Source organism: Thermobia domestica, chromosome 10 (assembly GCF_964235325.1).
Source record: "Thermobia domestica chromosome 10, izTheDome1.hap1.1, whole genome shotgun sequence".
NCBI classification, from domain to species: domain Eukaryota; kingdom Metazoa; phylum Arthropoda; class Insecta; order Zygentoma; family Lepismatidae; genus Thermobia; species Thermobia domestica.
The window spans coordinates 28,630,808-28,646,250 of NC_137463.1; the positions used below are offsets into that span (position 1 = coordinate 28,630,808).

Sequence of the window (15,443 nt, forward strand, 5' to 3'; positions counted from 1 at the left end):
TAGGATTCTAAAACTTAGATATTTGGATAGGGCACGTACTAGTTCCTAAGTGAAGTCTTGACCAGACTACGGTAGATACCATAGTTTTGGAGCTATGGACCTTTAAAGTTCATTTTTTCTGTTTTTGGCAGAATGTAACTCCGAAAGGAAGCATTTGAGCACCCAGGTTGGTCTACACTTTTTGTCTTATTTTGATGTCAGGAATCACCTCCCAAACGTTGGTGTTGTTATGAAACACCCTGTAACAAGGCGGCAGAAATATTATAGTATAAAATATTTCAAGTTAACATAAAAAATTTTATTATTATTTCCATAAAGGGAAAGAGAATCCCTAAAAACTTAACTAGCTAAGAACCTGATGGAAAAGCAACGATATCTAAGCAAAATACTTCTTATTGAAGAAACATAAAACCAAAAATGTATTCTGAATAAATGTTCCACATAGTCAAATTTTCATTCTGCAGGTCTACATGAAACAGATGTATGTTATAACCACAATGTTCCATTTAGGACACGTCGTCATAGCAATTTGTCACACTGGCAAAAAAGCAACCGCTAAAAATGACTACATTTTTCGCACGAATGATTCTACAAGGTAAACATTTTCTGGTTCTCTTAGCCACATAAACAGTGCTGTAGCAAAACAAATACGTATATTTGAATGTAATATCAGCTTTATGGATCAAGTAGATTAAACCAAAAATAATGACGCTGCTGTTCTGTATAGTATAAAAGATAATTTTAGTAACCTGAAGAAGTTCCGTTTACTTATTCCGTTTAAGTTACTTTATTTAAATCATGGTTTCGCTGTGTATTCTAAAGTGAAATAAAAGATTTACTTCAACATTTCACGTTCGTCATGTAGGCTAAAGGTGGATGATAATGAAATTAAACGATTATGGAAGGCGTGATGGAATAAGAATTTAGGATGAAACGGGAGTAAAAGCAAAAAATCAAAGGACACGCTGATGATGATCACAAATTTACATGACTTGGGTACAAACCAGGGTCTCCTGACAGTAGAGGTCAGCACTCTATTGCTTACTTACAGTGCTCCCAGAGCCGCATTTCAAACTATATTATATTGTACTAGCAAACTACCTGTTCTAGCAAACTTCAAGAATAACATTTTGTTAATTGAATTTCGATTTCACTGGCGTTATGTAAACGCTAACCCCTCTGTTTAATGCTTTAGGGGTCGCATCTCGCACAAAAAAAAAAAAAAAAAAAAAACTCTTTATCTGCAGCCTCAGCGTATATGGTGAATATTTCTGTAAAATTTTAACGTGTACGCCTAATATAAAGGTAACCAAGAAAGTTCTGTCGCTTTTCGTAGAAGTTTGTGTTGAATTGGCCCTCACACCGCGAGTTGAATGCGAAGGGCGAAGATCAGTTGTTGGTGTGAGTATATAAAACATACTATCTGGTTGTGGCAGTTCAGTTACACCGTGAACCTGCGTAAAAGACAAAGTGAATGTGGGACCTCCACAGAGCGTCAGAACGGCGTGTATTCTGTATGAGTTCAAACGAGGGTAAAACGCCGCTGCAGCAGGGCGGAAGATATGCCAGGCCTTTGTTGAGGGTGTCGTGACTACGCGGACAGTGCAGCGGTGGTTTAACAAGTTTAAAGACGGTGACGAAATACAGGAAGACGCGCCACATGCCGGAAGACCAACACATGTACAAAATGAAGAGCTTTTCAGTCAACAATTGAGGCGAACAGTGGCCAGACATGTAGAGAATTGCGACTATAATTCAGTGTGAGTGATGAAACCATTCGGCAGCACCTCCATCAACTTGGGAAATACTACAAGTTGGGTCGATGGGTCCCACATCGGCCAGAAGGCAACGCGAGCAGACACATATGTTTCTTTGCTATCTCGTCTGAGGAAGGAGCCACTTCTGAACAGGATGTTGACATGTGATGAGAAGTGGGTCCAGTACGAAGCTCCACGGTGCCGTCATCATTGTTTAGCATCCCATGAACCGGTTTCATAACAGCCGAAACCAGCACTGCACCAGAAGGTCCTCCTGTGTGTTTGGTGGACTGCTCACGGTATCGTGCATCGAGAACTGCTACCAGCTAGTCAGAACATCAATGCAAGATGACATACCGATTCAAACGTGGTGGGTGGAAAAGTGACAGAACTTTCTTGGTTACCTTTATATAATGAATATATTTGAATATTCACTCACAAAAAAAATGAAGCACCAAGAAGGAGTTGTCCAATTCATCTGTAATCCGGTAGATGTATAGCGCTATGGAGGTTGTGTAGACTATTGGAGTTTCAAACATCGCTAATGACTACCAGAGGGCAGTATTGTCAGCAGTAAGGAATTCAGCCTTGCTCGTGCCAGTTAGTTGTGAAACGTGAAAGAGCGAGTCAGCACAGTGCAGGAAGATCAAGAAACACACGTAATGTCTTGTCGCCGCATTAGATAGCATTACAAGCATTTGACGTTCGTAAAGGGACGCATTGTGGGGTTGCACGAGGGTAGCTGGGCGTTTTACGCAATACTCAGACAATCCAAGGCGATGTCACTGTTTCCCATTGTTAGGGCAAATGGATACATGAAGGAACCAACGCACGACGTGAAGATTTCGACAACAGATTACAATGCGAGAGTATCGTCGCGTTCTGTGTGAAGCATTACGTACCTCTATGACGTCTGCGCGTGCTATCTGGACACATGTGGTGGGCTCTCTACAGTACCTTCTATCATCCCATATGTCTGGACGACTGTTCCCTCCCTAGGTTACGATTCACACCAGTGCATAAACGTTTAGAGTGATGTCGCACTCGGGCAGTACAATGACTTCTCATGAATGGCAACTGATCGAGTTCAGCGATGTGCCTCGATTCTGCATTACGACAGATGACCATCATGTGCGTGTGTGGAAGCGCTGGGGAGTGGCGTCATCCAGCCAATATTACGGAACGGTACATCGACGTTACTACTCGTATTATGATGTAGGGAATCATCAGGTATACCTTAAAGTCATCTCGCGTAGTAATTCGCGAAAACTTGACGACATAGTAATAATTGAGTGAGATTCTCCGTCCACACGTATCAGAGCATGTTGGTACAATTTTTCAACAACAACATGTTCGGCCACACACGACATGTGTATCTACGTCATGTTGAGGATCTTCCCTGGCCAGCAAGGTCACCTGACTTCTCCTCAGTTGAACACGTTTGGGACCAGCTCGGACGGCAACTCCGTGTCACTGCCGATCTACAAGATCTCGACATGCAGTTACAGCACCTATGGACTGACTTAACTTTAGCAAAGATACGACGACTCTACGACTCACTTCCAAGCTGCATCAACGCATGTATCCATTCGCAAGAGGGTCCTACAAATTACTGATATGCAACAGGTATTACGTTTGTAGAACCACACCCGTTGTCGGATTGATCTAATATTGTAATCACAATGAAGTTGTATAGTGTTGAATCCGTGAAGTTTCGTTTCATTCCCTCCATTCCTTCTGGGTCCCTTTTATTTTTAATGGATGTATGTGGCTAATCACGGTGTAACAAGAGGATAATAAACGTCATGTATTCTCAATTTGGGTCTTCATGTGGGTGTACTTTTTTAAACAAAAGAACTTCGATTATTTTATATATATTGACATGTATTTTCATTCATTTTTGTTTGCCTTAATGCCATGTCTGAATAATCTAGGTAATGTACTATCATGTGTTAATTATTGGAGTTTGTGTTAGTTGATACGTTGAAAAAGCTCAATTGGTGAACTTCAAACGTACCATGTGTTGAGAACGTAAATGTTTTATTTTAAAAAAATCTATGGTAATCATTACATTACTCTAACGAAGCTCTTAAAACATTAATCAGCACCTAATGTCAATGACTGCTATCAAACATGACCATATAATGAAATTCTGTGAAACTTTTGGATAAAAAACAAAAAGATACAGTATAAACACGAAATTCCAGGTATTCACAACTGATATGGCTCGATCCAATATTTTCACAATCACAAGGCTTTGAACATATCACAATAGGAAATAAACATGAGCCTTTAGAAAAATCATAAAAGAGAATATTGAGTTAAACATGAGCAAAAATGAGAAGAGTATTCACACTGACGTCTATATTCATTAAGCTACAATGACCATCTGGGATCGGAAGTTTTCTTACGAAAACAAACGACGTTGAAGGAGGGAGAAAATCTGGACATGCATTACTCATGTAAAGCAATATCCCTACAACATAGCAGCTCGAAGCTAAGCTCAAACATAATCACAATATATATATATCAGACAACGAACATCCAAAGCAAACATTACGTCTGCGGTCAATATGGCACATACATACGCAGCCTTTTGTCTTCTTATACGTACAACCAAAGCCATTATTGCATCTGCTTTCCATGTTAATCGGACAGTTCTTTTCAATGAAGCACTGAAATAGACGATGCTTTATTTTTTCGTAAGAGAAAAAATAATACAAAAATCTCTTCGCTTGTGTATTATTGGATTTGTGTGAGTGGACAGGGATCCGAGCGGAGAGGGAATGTTTGAGTATTTTACGGAAGAATTTAATTGCCAGCAAGGCTAACAATAGCTCTTAAGCGTAGTAGGGTTTCAAAACCCTAACACAACTAGTCGATGAGAACAACGCCTGGATTGTAAATGCTTATTATGATTATTATTTCATTATGATCAATTTTTAGTAAGAATCTGTTCATAACACCAAATCTTTAAATAACGTGATTTCCAATCGAATTTTAATTTTGAAAACGAATTTTAAAAACCACTTATTCAAAGGAAAAATTAGATAAATTTCTAATTGCGCTTTTAATATTAATTTGAAGATCTAGCGGAACTATGTTAAACATAATGTACTCGCAGGGCTACGAGAAAATTACTTCAAAGTTGGAACATAAATTTCCTTATACAATTATGTTGTATCTAAGATATTATTGATAACTGGTTACTATTATTATTCAAACTATTATTAAAAAACTGAACACAACTCATGCATAGCTTAGTTCTTTAAAATGCAGATATGAAGACTAAGAAATAATTAGCAACAAGTTATTAAAAAAGCAACCTATATATTAAAATGCTAGAAAAGTTTATTTGTGGCCAATCTTTTCGACAATTAGATCTCGAAAACCAAAAGTGTTAGAAACATGCAGTTTTCGCTGCTCGATTCCAAATTTTAAGTAGATTTGCCAGTTCTTATACAAATTTTCAAAACACTTTTTTTATTTTTTTGTTCCACATTTTGGCACGATTAGTTTAATTATTGCAAATAGGTTGATATCCTTGTGAAAGGCAACCAACAGATGAGCTACGTATAGCGGGTTGATGGATATTTCAGGCGCTTTGCTTTAATCTGAATGACAAAACCTATTACAAGCTGACAACTTCGAAGGCTTGTGGACCCACAATGAGTTGTACTCGGATATGGATTTATAAGGAAAAATATTTGCATTTGGTATCATCTATCACTTATCTAAGTTTGCCACAAACTCATCCCAACATTCTGTATATTAAAATACTACATTTATATGTTTGTCAAGCAATTCACTCCCTTTGAGAGTCCTGTCCTTTACTTGTCTTCATAAAGGAACTTGTACAGATATAGTGAGAAGTGGGAAGGAGATTCACGCTCACATTAGAACTATGCGCTGTGTAAATACCACATGTTCAGCTACTAACTTTAACAAAAAAAAAAAAAAAAAAAAAAAAAAAAAACCGAGACAGCGTAATTATATTCAAGACAAGTAACTATAAATATGTGTTCATAAACGCATAATTACGCTTAATTACTTTTTTTTTACACTTCAATATGTTTAAACTGCATGATTGCCTTAGTTGACACTTCTTGTATAGATCTACGTGCTTCCGCTCAAAAAGGCGGAACATTTGTATATTAACCGGGTGCTACAGCTGACTTCTCTTATACTGCTCTTCGTCATGGGACTGTTTTATTTGCCTTTTATAGCTTTTTCTTGTTTTACTTTCATATTTTTTGTGTACTTAATAACAGACACTACGGCAAAATTCAAACTAAGATATTCTGCAAAGTAAGCCACAAGAAACATAAACGCAGTGCATTTAAGCTAAGAGTAGCGAATGAAGGCATCATTTGTCGTTGGTTTGTCAAAGGATGAGGGTCCATGGGGGGGGGGGGCGGTGTTTGGCTCTAAGGAGTTAAATATTATGAGTTGTGTATTTATAAACTAGGATCGTTCGTATAAGAAATTATACACAAATTAAAGCCAAAAGTTTATAATAACTTAGCTGAATAAACTGAAACATTCTTGGTCCAACAAATCACAAAAACATGAAACATTGCTGTGGCTTGTACAATAACCAAGTGAACTATGTGGAAACTTATGCAATAATTAATCCTGTCCGTTGTCACAGCTTTCTGCACTTTCAGACCAATGAGAAACATCGGAATTCATTATATAGGAGGCGTGTGGAAGTAAAGAAGGACCTGATGCTTGTAAATATCTTTCATAACTCAAATACCACAATATAGCGGCTATATGTGCACAATACCCAACCACTCGTGCATAAACCTTGCATTCGTAATACCAGCCACGAATGGGCGGGGAAACATCATTGTGGTACTGAATCCATGCGTTGTATATTTTGGAAGACGTGGGATGTGACTGTAGTGGACACGAACAATGTCATCGCTCTTTTTGTGAATAAATAGTTCATAAAGACCCAATTCACTCATATGCTTCTCTGTATAAGACTTGGCTTGCTTAATTTGATACATTCCAACGTTATATCGCGCAACTCCCGAGCGGTCAATCTTGGAAAGTCCATTGAAGTGTCAACGGACATCTTGTGCCAAGTACTCTTGCGTTTTTGTAGTTTTCGGATTCTACTAGTATTTGTAAATGATTAGGTTGGTTCACCAAGGTTAGCATTCGTTCGGGAATGATCTCGTCTTCCATATCACTTGAGATACGAGAAGGTCGAAAAGCGTTGCACACAGCACAAATAATTCAAACAAAGTCGCCAATCATGGGTATCTCTGTATTGAGCATTACCTGTCCTAGAGCTTCCCATCATTTGATTAAACCGTTGACAATGACAACTTCGATCACCCACTTAATATATGTAGCCAGTCGTGCCTCATTCGATTCATTTGCGATATGCTGTTTCTTCCTTTGTAAGAAATGTGGCATTTTTGGAATATGTCTTCCTTGACCCTTCAATATTTTGCACCTCACACACATCTCTACAACTTCGCATAACGTTACTACAGTAGTTTCTGTTCTTAATGATTGGATGAACCTTCTTTCTCTCACAAATGCACATTCCGTGCGATTAAATGCGGTTTCGTTTGGTCTTTACAGGCAACTTTCTGCTACATAACATCAGTGCAGCAACTATCTACTGATGCGTTCTTTTTTTTTTTCTTTTTTTACTATGAGCGCAGTCGTGATACATTTTGTTACTTACATATGTTATGTTTTGTTATATGTTTAGTATATTATATAAATAAGAAAGTGTATCAACGTTGCGCTTATTGTTTACCAAGCACGAAACTAACGAAAAATCGGCAATTTTTCGCAAAAATCCTCCAAATACTCATGTTTGGGACTCTAAAATAAACGTAAACATGGATAGCGTGAAACAAATATTTATTGCATTGTTACGTAGGTGTTCTATATTTAACACGGGTAGTTAGAATTGTTGTAGTACTCATTTCATTTTTTAGAGATTTTCAAAGCCAAAAAACCTCATGGACCCTTGTCCTTTCATTCCGATGACAACATTAAAAAATGAGCTTCGTGAGTACAGACCAACATCAGGTTCGAATGAGCTCCTCAGAAACCCGTGGAAGCAGATCCTCGGAAAAGTAAAGTAAACACACCTGCTCGAATTTTAACTTACAAAAACAGGACGCATATCAATCGGGGTGGGGTGGGGGTAAATCTTTGATTCCCAGATTTCAATTTTGGCGTCAGAACTTTTATATATATATATATATATATATATATATATATATATATATATATATATATATATATATATATATATATATAGTTACAAAATGCCAGTGAGAGCGTAGCGTTTCCTAACTCAACTAATACCCAACAATTGGCCTTGCGCTTTCAACTTAATAATAAACTACAGTACTTATCTCATCATTGAATATCCATTCCTGGCGAAGATAATGTAATTTTCACTAGTACTTGTGGGATGAATAAATTTTCCTTTAAAGTTTTTTTTTTTTTTTTTTTTTTCACTCAACACTTTGAGGGATTTGTACAAGACAAATCAAAATTTATCTTAACTTACTAGCGCAGCTTTCAGTGTATCTATGAACAGTTAGGTATTTTCACTTGTCCACAAAGCATTTACGTGTGTGTGAGAATACAAGTTCAGTCGGAGCATTAACAGAGAGAGAGAACTCCATTAGTTTTCGAAGAACTCCATTAGAAAAAAAAAAAAACTGTACCGACGATCTCGGTGCCATCATTCCCACTTGAGCATTCAAAAGTTCCAGGCACACCTTAAAAATTCCCAATGAGTGCTGGTACTAAAAATAGCTTTGTATACAGCCATTTTAATGAAAGAGAGTAATATTTGCTCTGAATTTATATTTTGAACAACAATTCGGAATACTTCGTTCATTGGTTCTTAAAAACGGGATATTTAGGTATCCCGTTTTAAGATCACAAAAAAAAAAAAAAAAAAAAAAACGGAACAACGGTTGAAAACAAGGGACAGTTCCTGCTGAAGTGGGACGTCTAGCCACCTTAATCATAACATGATAAACTCGGGACTATGAAAACTTGCCTCAGCAAAAAACAGAAAATCTCCCACCCTTCCCGTAACAATATATACACAAGACACAGAATCTCATAAAAAAAACGGAACGGTAGTTGTGGCACATGACTCACTGTTCGGTGCTGCCATATCAACTGCGCACACTAAGAAATCGTGGGGGACAAAATTATATACAAAACGAAAATCCCCCCCCCCCTCACACATACACTTTATACACGATTTTACTGTTTGGGAGTTATAGGGAAGCCAGCAAGAGATGGTCTCTGACAGCCAGCGGCGTAGCACACTTTTGTGCCCCCTCCCCCGCAAAATATAGAGAAGGGGCCCTAGTTGTTAAGCCGACAGAAGTAAGGTTGAAGTTCTACTTCTTTAAATCATTATTCATCGCAAGACTTCGCCCCTTCCCCCCGCACTGCAGGGGTTGCGGGGGCCGCTGCTACGACACTCCTGACAGCTCTCAGTGACATTGCTACTACTCACGTGTCAAGGCTTTTTCGATGCATCTATAGTGGCAATTTAATTAATGGTGTAAGACAGAGTGACCGTGGTTGGTAACACTAGTACCAAAGTAGGGGCTGCATTGTCCCTCCACATGTGGTAAGAAACGTCAGAGACCATCTCTTGTTGGCCTTGCTATAACTGCTGTTTTCACATCTATTTCATAGGAAATTTAGATTTCAAAAATGTCACCAAGATTATTTTGGCACGCTTTGGAGGTGCTAATTCTTACAGAAAGGGTTTGCTCGTGATTATCGGATTCTTTTATTGCCTTTAGTATAAGGAATTACCTTGCGGAGATTGGTGATATTTTTGTTAACACCCTGTGGATGTATTTCCAGTTTTTATATGTACAGTTGAAAACAAGAACACATGGTATTCTAACAAGAATTCTAACAAGGAGCAAATTAGTAATAAGTTAGAGAAACAGCTTACATCTATTGACTGGAACTGCCTAAAGAAATATGAAAACGCCAATGACCTAGTTGATAAACTCTATTATATTATTTATAGTGTATTTGACAAGTACGTGCCACTTAAAAACAACTCAAGAACAGCTTATCCGTGCTGGTTTACACATGAAATTATCAAAAAAATCAAAACTAAAGCAAGGTATCATAAAAAATACAAATGTAATAAAGAAGTGAATTATCTCAATAAATTCAATGAATTGCGTAGGGAAATAAAGAAAGAAATTAAGCTGACATACAGAGCGTTCATACAAGATTCTGAAAATAACATTAATAACAATGCTAATGAATTGTGGAATTTTATAAAAAATAAGACTAAGCATCTTCTTGGGGGGAAATTAAATTATGAGGGACGCGACCTTTATCATAATGATGAAATAGCCAATGCTTTTGCACAGTATTTCTCGTCAGTATATGTGCCAGATACAGGTTTCACTGACAATCCTACGAACAATTTATTAACTTATGTAAGTAACAAACTAGAGTCACTTACCATTGAGGAAATCACTCAATCTGAAGTAGTAATGGCAATCAAAAAATTAAAGCCCAGAACTGCTGTTGGTCCTGATGGAATACCTCCATATATCATAAAGGGTTGTATAGATGCGTTTACATATCCGCTAAGGATTGCATTCAATCTCGCTTTAAAAACATGCGTTTTTCCGGATAAATGGAAATCATCTATAGTTTGCCCAATACCAAAAACCAATGATAAACACGTAATAAGTAACTACCGGCCTATATCAATTTTACCTACTTTTGCAAAGATATTTGAACAAATCTTATACCGACGGATAATTGACCACATCCAACCCGTAATCTCACCTTATCAACATGGCTTTATCCCACACAAATCAACAACAACAAACCTTGCACTTATCACAGACTTTATAGCAAATTCGTTAGATGTAGGATGTCAGGTTGATGTAATATATATAGATTTTGAAAAAGCATTTGACAGAGTCAATCACAAGGTATTATTACATAAGCTAGGCGAATATAATTTCTCTTCTCCCTTGATCAAGTTCTTTTCATCATATTTAAATAATCGTAAACAAACTGTTATCTACAAGGAGTATAAATCATCTGATTATATTGCATATTCTGGAATTCCCCAGGGCTCTAATCTAGGTCCGTTATTGTTCCTTTTATTCATTAACGATCTCCCTGATCATATATTATTAAGTAACAAATTGCTTTTTGCTGATGACCTCAAAATATACGGTAGGATAAAGACCATCCATGACTGTCTCGATTTACAACGTGACATGGAAAACATTGCTAATTGGTGTTCTCTTAACAAACTTAATGTAAACATAAACAAATGTAACATTTATCGTTTACCAGAAACAAAAGTCAAATAGAGTTTGATTACTCAATGAATCAGATCTTACTAAATAGATTAAATTCAGTCAAAGATCTTGGAGTTATATTTGATACGAAACTGACATTTAATAACCATGCAGAGAACATAGTTAACGAATCTCTCAAGATGTTAGGGTTCATAATTAGAACTGGAAAGGAATTTAACAATAGTACTACACTAACAAAAATGTATTATGCCTATGTGCGATCAAAACTGGAATATGCTGCTGTGATTTGGAACCCATCACAACAGCAATACAGACACCAAGTGGAAAAGGTCCAATCTAAATTTATCAAATACTTGATGTACAAGACAACTGGAACCTATCCATATTATGAAAATTATCTAACATTAATAGACAACTTCTGTATCCCTACACTTGAGCAAAGGCGAAATGTGACAGATTTGATTTTTCTCCATAAAATAGTCCATAACGAATTTAATTGTACGGATCTCATATCAACATTAAATTTTCATGTCCCGACACTTAAAACTCGTGCTAATAACTCTGGTCTGTTTTATTGCAAAAAAGCAAGGACCAACGTATTATTGAAATCACCAATTTGGAGAATGTGTTCTACTTACAACAAAATATGTATCGAACACAAAGAAATTGACATCTGCAATATGAACTCTAGGTTTAAGAAAACTATTGTAAATGTATTATGTAATACACCAACACTATAATTGGGCTTATGCCTGTTGTGTTGATGGCAAATAAATAAATAAATAAATAAATATATATATACATACGCAATGCAAGATTTCACGCATAGAATGAAAATTATCCTAAACTACCTTGTACTCTGTACCGAATTAATTAGCAAGTTTTCAATTTAATATATTCTGTCTCCATTGTTCTGTGAAATCGAAGGAAATCTATAACAGGAATCGGAAACAAAGAGGACATCACCACGAAACGAGAATGGAACAATTGAAAAAAAAGACAAACGAGAGCAGATAACGTTACTCCAATTTGTTTCCATGGTGAAATGCTGACTTCTATACCTCCGACTTACTAGATGAGGCGAGAGCTGTCCACTGACATATTTTACTTTCCAGAAAAATACTTGGTTTTAGGTGTTACTCGCTCTTTCATACACACGCACATACACACACTAGAGAATACATTCACTTGCACTGGGCTCTGTAAAGCTTTAGACTATACTGTAAGAATTGTCAGCATTTATCTAATATTGATTCCTTTTCTAATTCTCTAATGTGGATTAACAGACATCATACCACTTCCATTACAGAATCTGGGTCATTAATTTTCACATGACCAGGATGAGATTGTTTACCTATCAGTGTGTAAAGGTATTTTAAATTTGTAATTATTTCGAGGATTTTTTTTTTTTTTTTTGAAAACTTTAATTAAACATACAGAGTGTCCGACATAAAAGTAGTTCCCGCTCAGGACTATGTATATATAGCAAAAGACTGCAAGACTACTTACAATACTCACTACAACACAGCGTTGCCAATGTGTGTGTAATTACACAAAATGTGTGGAATTTTGCCCTGTGTGTGCATTTTGTGTGTAATGCCAATCTGTGTGCATTTTGTGTGCACTTCGGTCAATTCAAAATTTTTATCATTGATGATTTTTGCGATGTTCCTTTCATTCAAATATTCATTATTTCCATTTTTTCTGAAGATTGTTTTTCTGAAACTACGAGTGCCAACCTCTGACTACAGGGCGGCGCAATAAAACCTTATTTCCTTAGTACCTCACTTCTAGTTTTTCAGAAGCGGGTGTCACGACCGTTAGCCCACACCCCTAAGCAAAGCCGTTTTCTTCAAGCCAAGCAATATGAATGAATGTTGACCGTTGATGTTGACCAAAACATGAACTGCAAGGGGGTAAGTTGTTGTTTTTTTTTTTTTTTTTTGTCTTCTCACCACTAATCAGGAAAATGCCATTTTGCAAACAGATGAACGACAGAGTGAACGAGAGGGATGGGAAATCTTTTATTGAATGAAGAATAAAAATAGAAAAAGAAGTTAAATCAAAGATTCAAGTAAGAACAAGTAATAAGGAAACTAAGTCTACCTCATGGATAACAATAAGAAATTATATAAAAGGCAATGAGTAGATCAGTACGAGGCTGTATACCTACTTTTGGACCAGCCTGTATAATAGTAAATCAAATGCTGAACCTTTGAACAGTGGCTGATCGATGTACGTATAGGTATGTACATCATCAGACATAATATGCATATACATAGGTAGTTTGTATTGTACTATTTCGTATGCAGCCTCTTCCAGTTTGTGTGTAAAATTGTGCAGTTTGGACGGAAGGTGTGTGTAATTTCGCATACTATGTCTGGCAACACTGCTGCAATATGATCTCCGTTCGAAGTGTAGCCCTCTCCACCGGTCTAGTAGCTAGCGTAGAACCTTTGGTGCACGGGTTTCAGGGTTCGACTCGTAACAGAGCCTTAAAATTTGAATGTATTATTATCAGTTATGATGCTCTAAGGCGGGGGCAAAGGGCGAGCGTCCCCACAGTGGTTATGCATGCACCATAGACATGTTGTAATATAGGTCAAGAATTATGAACGTATTAGTTTCGGAACTAAATAAAATAGTTGCTTCTCGTAAAATTCTCTGCTCCTCTACTTTCCCCCACCTCATACTTCAAAAATTAAAGCTGGCATCGTCACCGACTATAATGTTTCCGAATCCACCTTAAACTGTAGGTAAGCCTCACTCACATAGTTTCAGTGTTGAAAAAGAACGCTAAACTCCATCACCCTTGATCCTGGAATAACTACTCCAAACATTGCTTAGCTCCTTCAGAATCCGGATATCTTTAAATAATACCGGTATAGTGAAAAAAGGACTTACACGCATACAGATAAAACTCAAATGTTTGACAAACAGATCAATATAAAAATCTGATCAACTACTACTTTTCAATGTAGCAAAAGTACATATCCTTTATACAAGATAGATTCCTGTTGGGTTTATTTTGAGCATCTTCCCTTAGCTTTTTTTTTTTTTTTTTTTTTTTTTTTTTTTTTTTTTTTTTTTTTTTTGTAAGTTGCATCTAGTGATGTGAGATGGAAATTTTCCATTTCGGAAATTTTCTAAACAAATATCAGTGATCAAGTAACGATTCCTCATTAACCATTAAATTGATTAAATTCATATATAGAAACGTTCAAAAAGTGAAAGATCGTTTAAAGAATCAGAAAATTTTCATGGCTCTGAAAATTTCCAGTACTATGTAGGAACAAGTGAAACAATTTTTCATGAATCGAAACATTTTCTGTCGTATGGAAAAAGTGAAAAACTTTTTATGAGTCGGAAAATTTTTTCATCATTTTGACGCAAAAAGTAAAACAACTCTTTATAAATCGGAAGGTTTTATTGCTCTGTATGAACAAATGAAAGTAATTTTCATGGATCAGAAAATTTTCATTACAGTGTAGAAACAAGTGGAAAAACTTTTCGTAAGTCCACAATTTTAAAGGGTATGTATAAAGCTGTTAGGTGGAAAACTTTCCAGTACTTAACTGCACATTGAGCTATAAAATTGAATTCCTGTACAGGAAATTTAGACAGCAACGAATTATAATTTTCCAATTAGCTTCGGGACCAAAAAAAAAAAAAAAAAAATTCTAATATTTCCTACTTGGCAAGTAAAAATTTACATAGTGTTTCTCTCTCTCTCTCTCTCTATATATATATATATATATATATATATATATATATATATATATATATATATATATATATATATATATATATATTTATAAAATCAAGTTCAGGGAACATAAATCGAGTTCGTAGAGTACAAATATCTCATCCCACTGTTTAAAATGTAAGATGAAAGCGAACATAAACCTTTGTGAATTTATCAATTATTTCAAAAACAAAAAATACCACTATTTCTTAACATATAGGTCTGATTATGTAATGAAATAACTACATAAAAGTTCCTTATGAAGATTATTTTTGTAACAGAAAATAAAAAGAAATGCTTTGATTTTATTGTGTTTAAAGCTATGAGAAAACTTTGTCTTACGCGTATTAAGCTACCGAAATATGTTTTTGTGAGATCAGAGGTGAATTCTGAGGGAAGAATACATTGAAGTGTTTGAAACATTTTTGCAGAAATGAAGAATCGTTACATATTCACTTCAAGAAACTTTTTCAGACAATACTTCTTACAAATAAATTTTACGGTTAAACAACAATGTAGAAACAAGTGGAGTATGTTTTTATGAATCAATCGGAATTTTTTCCGTTTCCAAATTTTCCGGAAAATTTCTCTCACTGGTTACATCTGGAGCACCCTCGC

General features: G+C 36.0%; 1 protein-coding gene across 1 annotated transcript in view; it reads right to left on the reverse strand.

Moving 5' to 3' along the window:
* fry (microtubule binding protein furry) overlaps positions 1–15,443 on the reverse strand; it is a 1,411,512-nt gene that overhangs the window by 835,389 nt on the left and 560,680 nt on the right. The window lies entirely within an intron of this gene.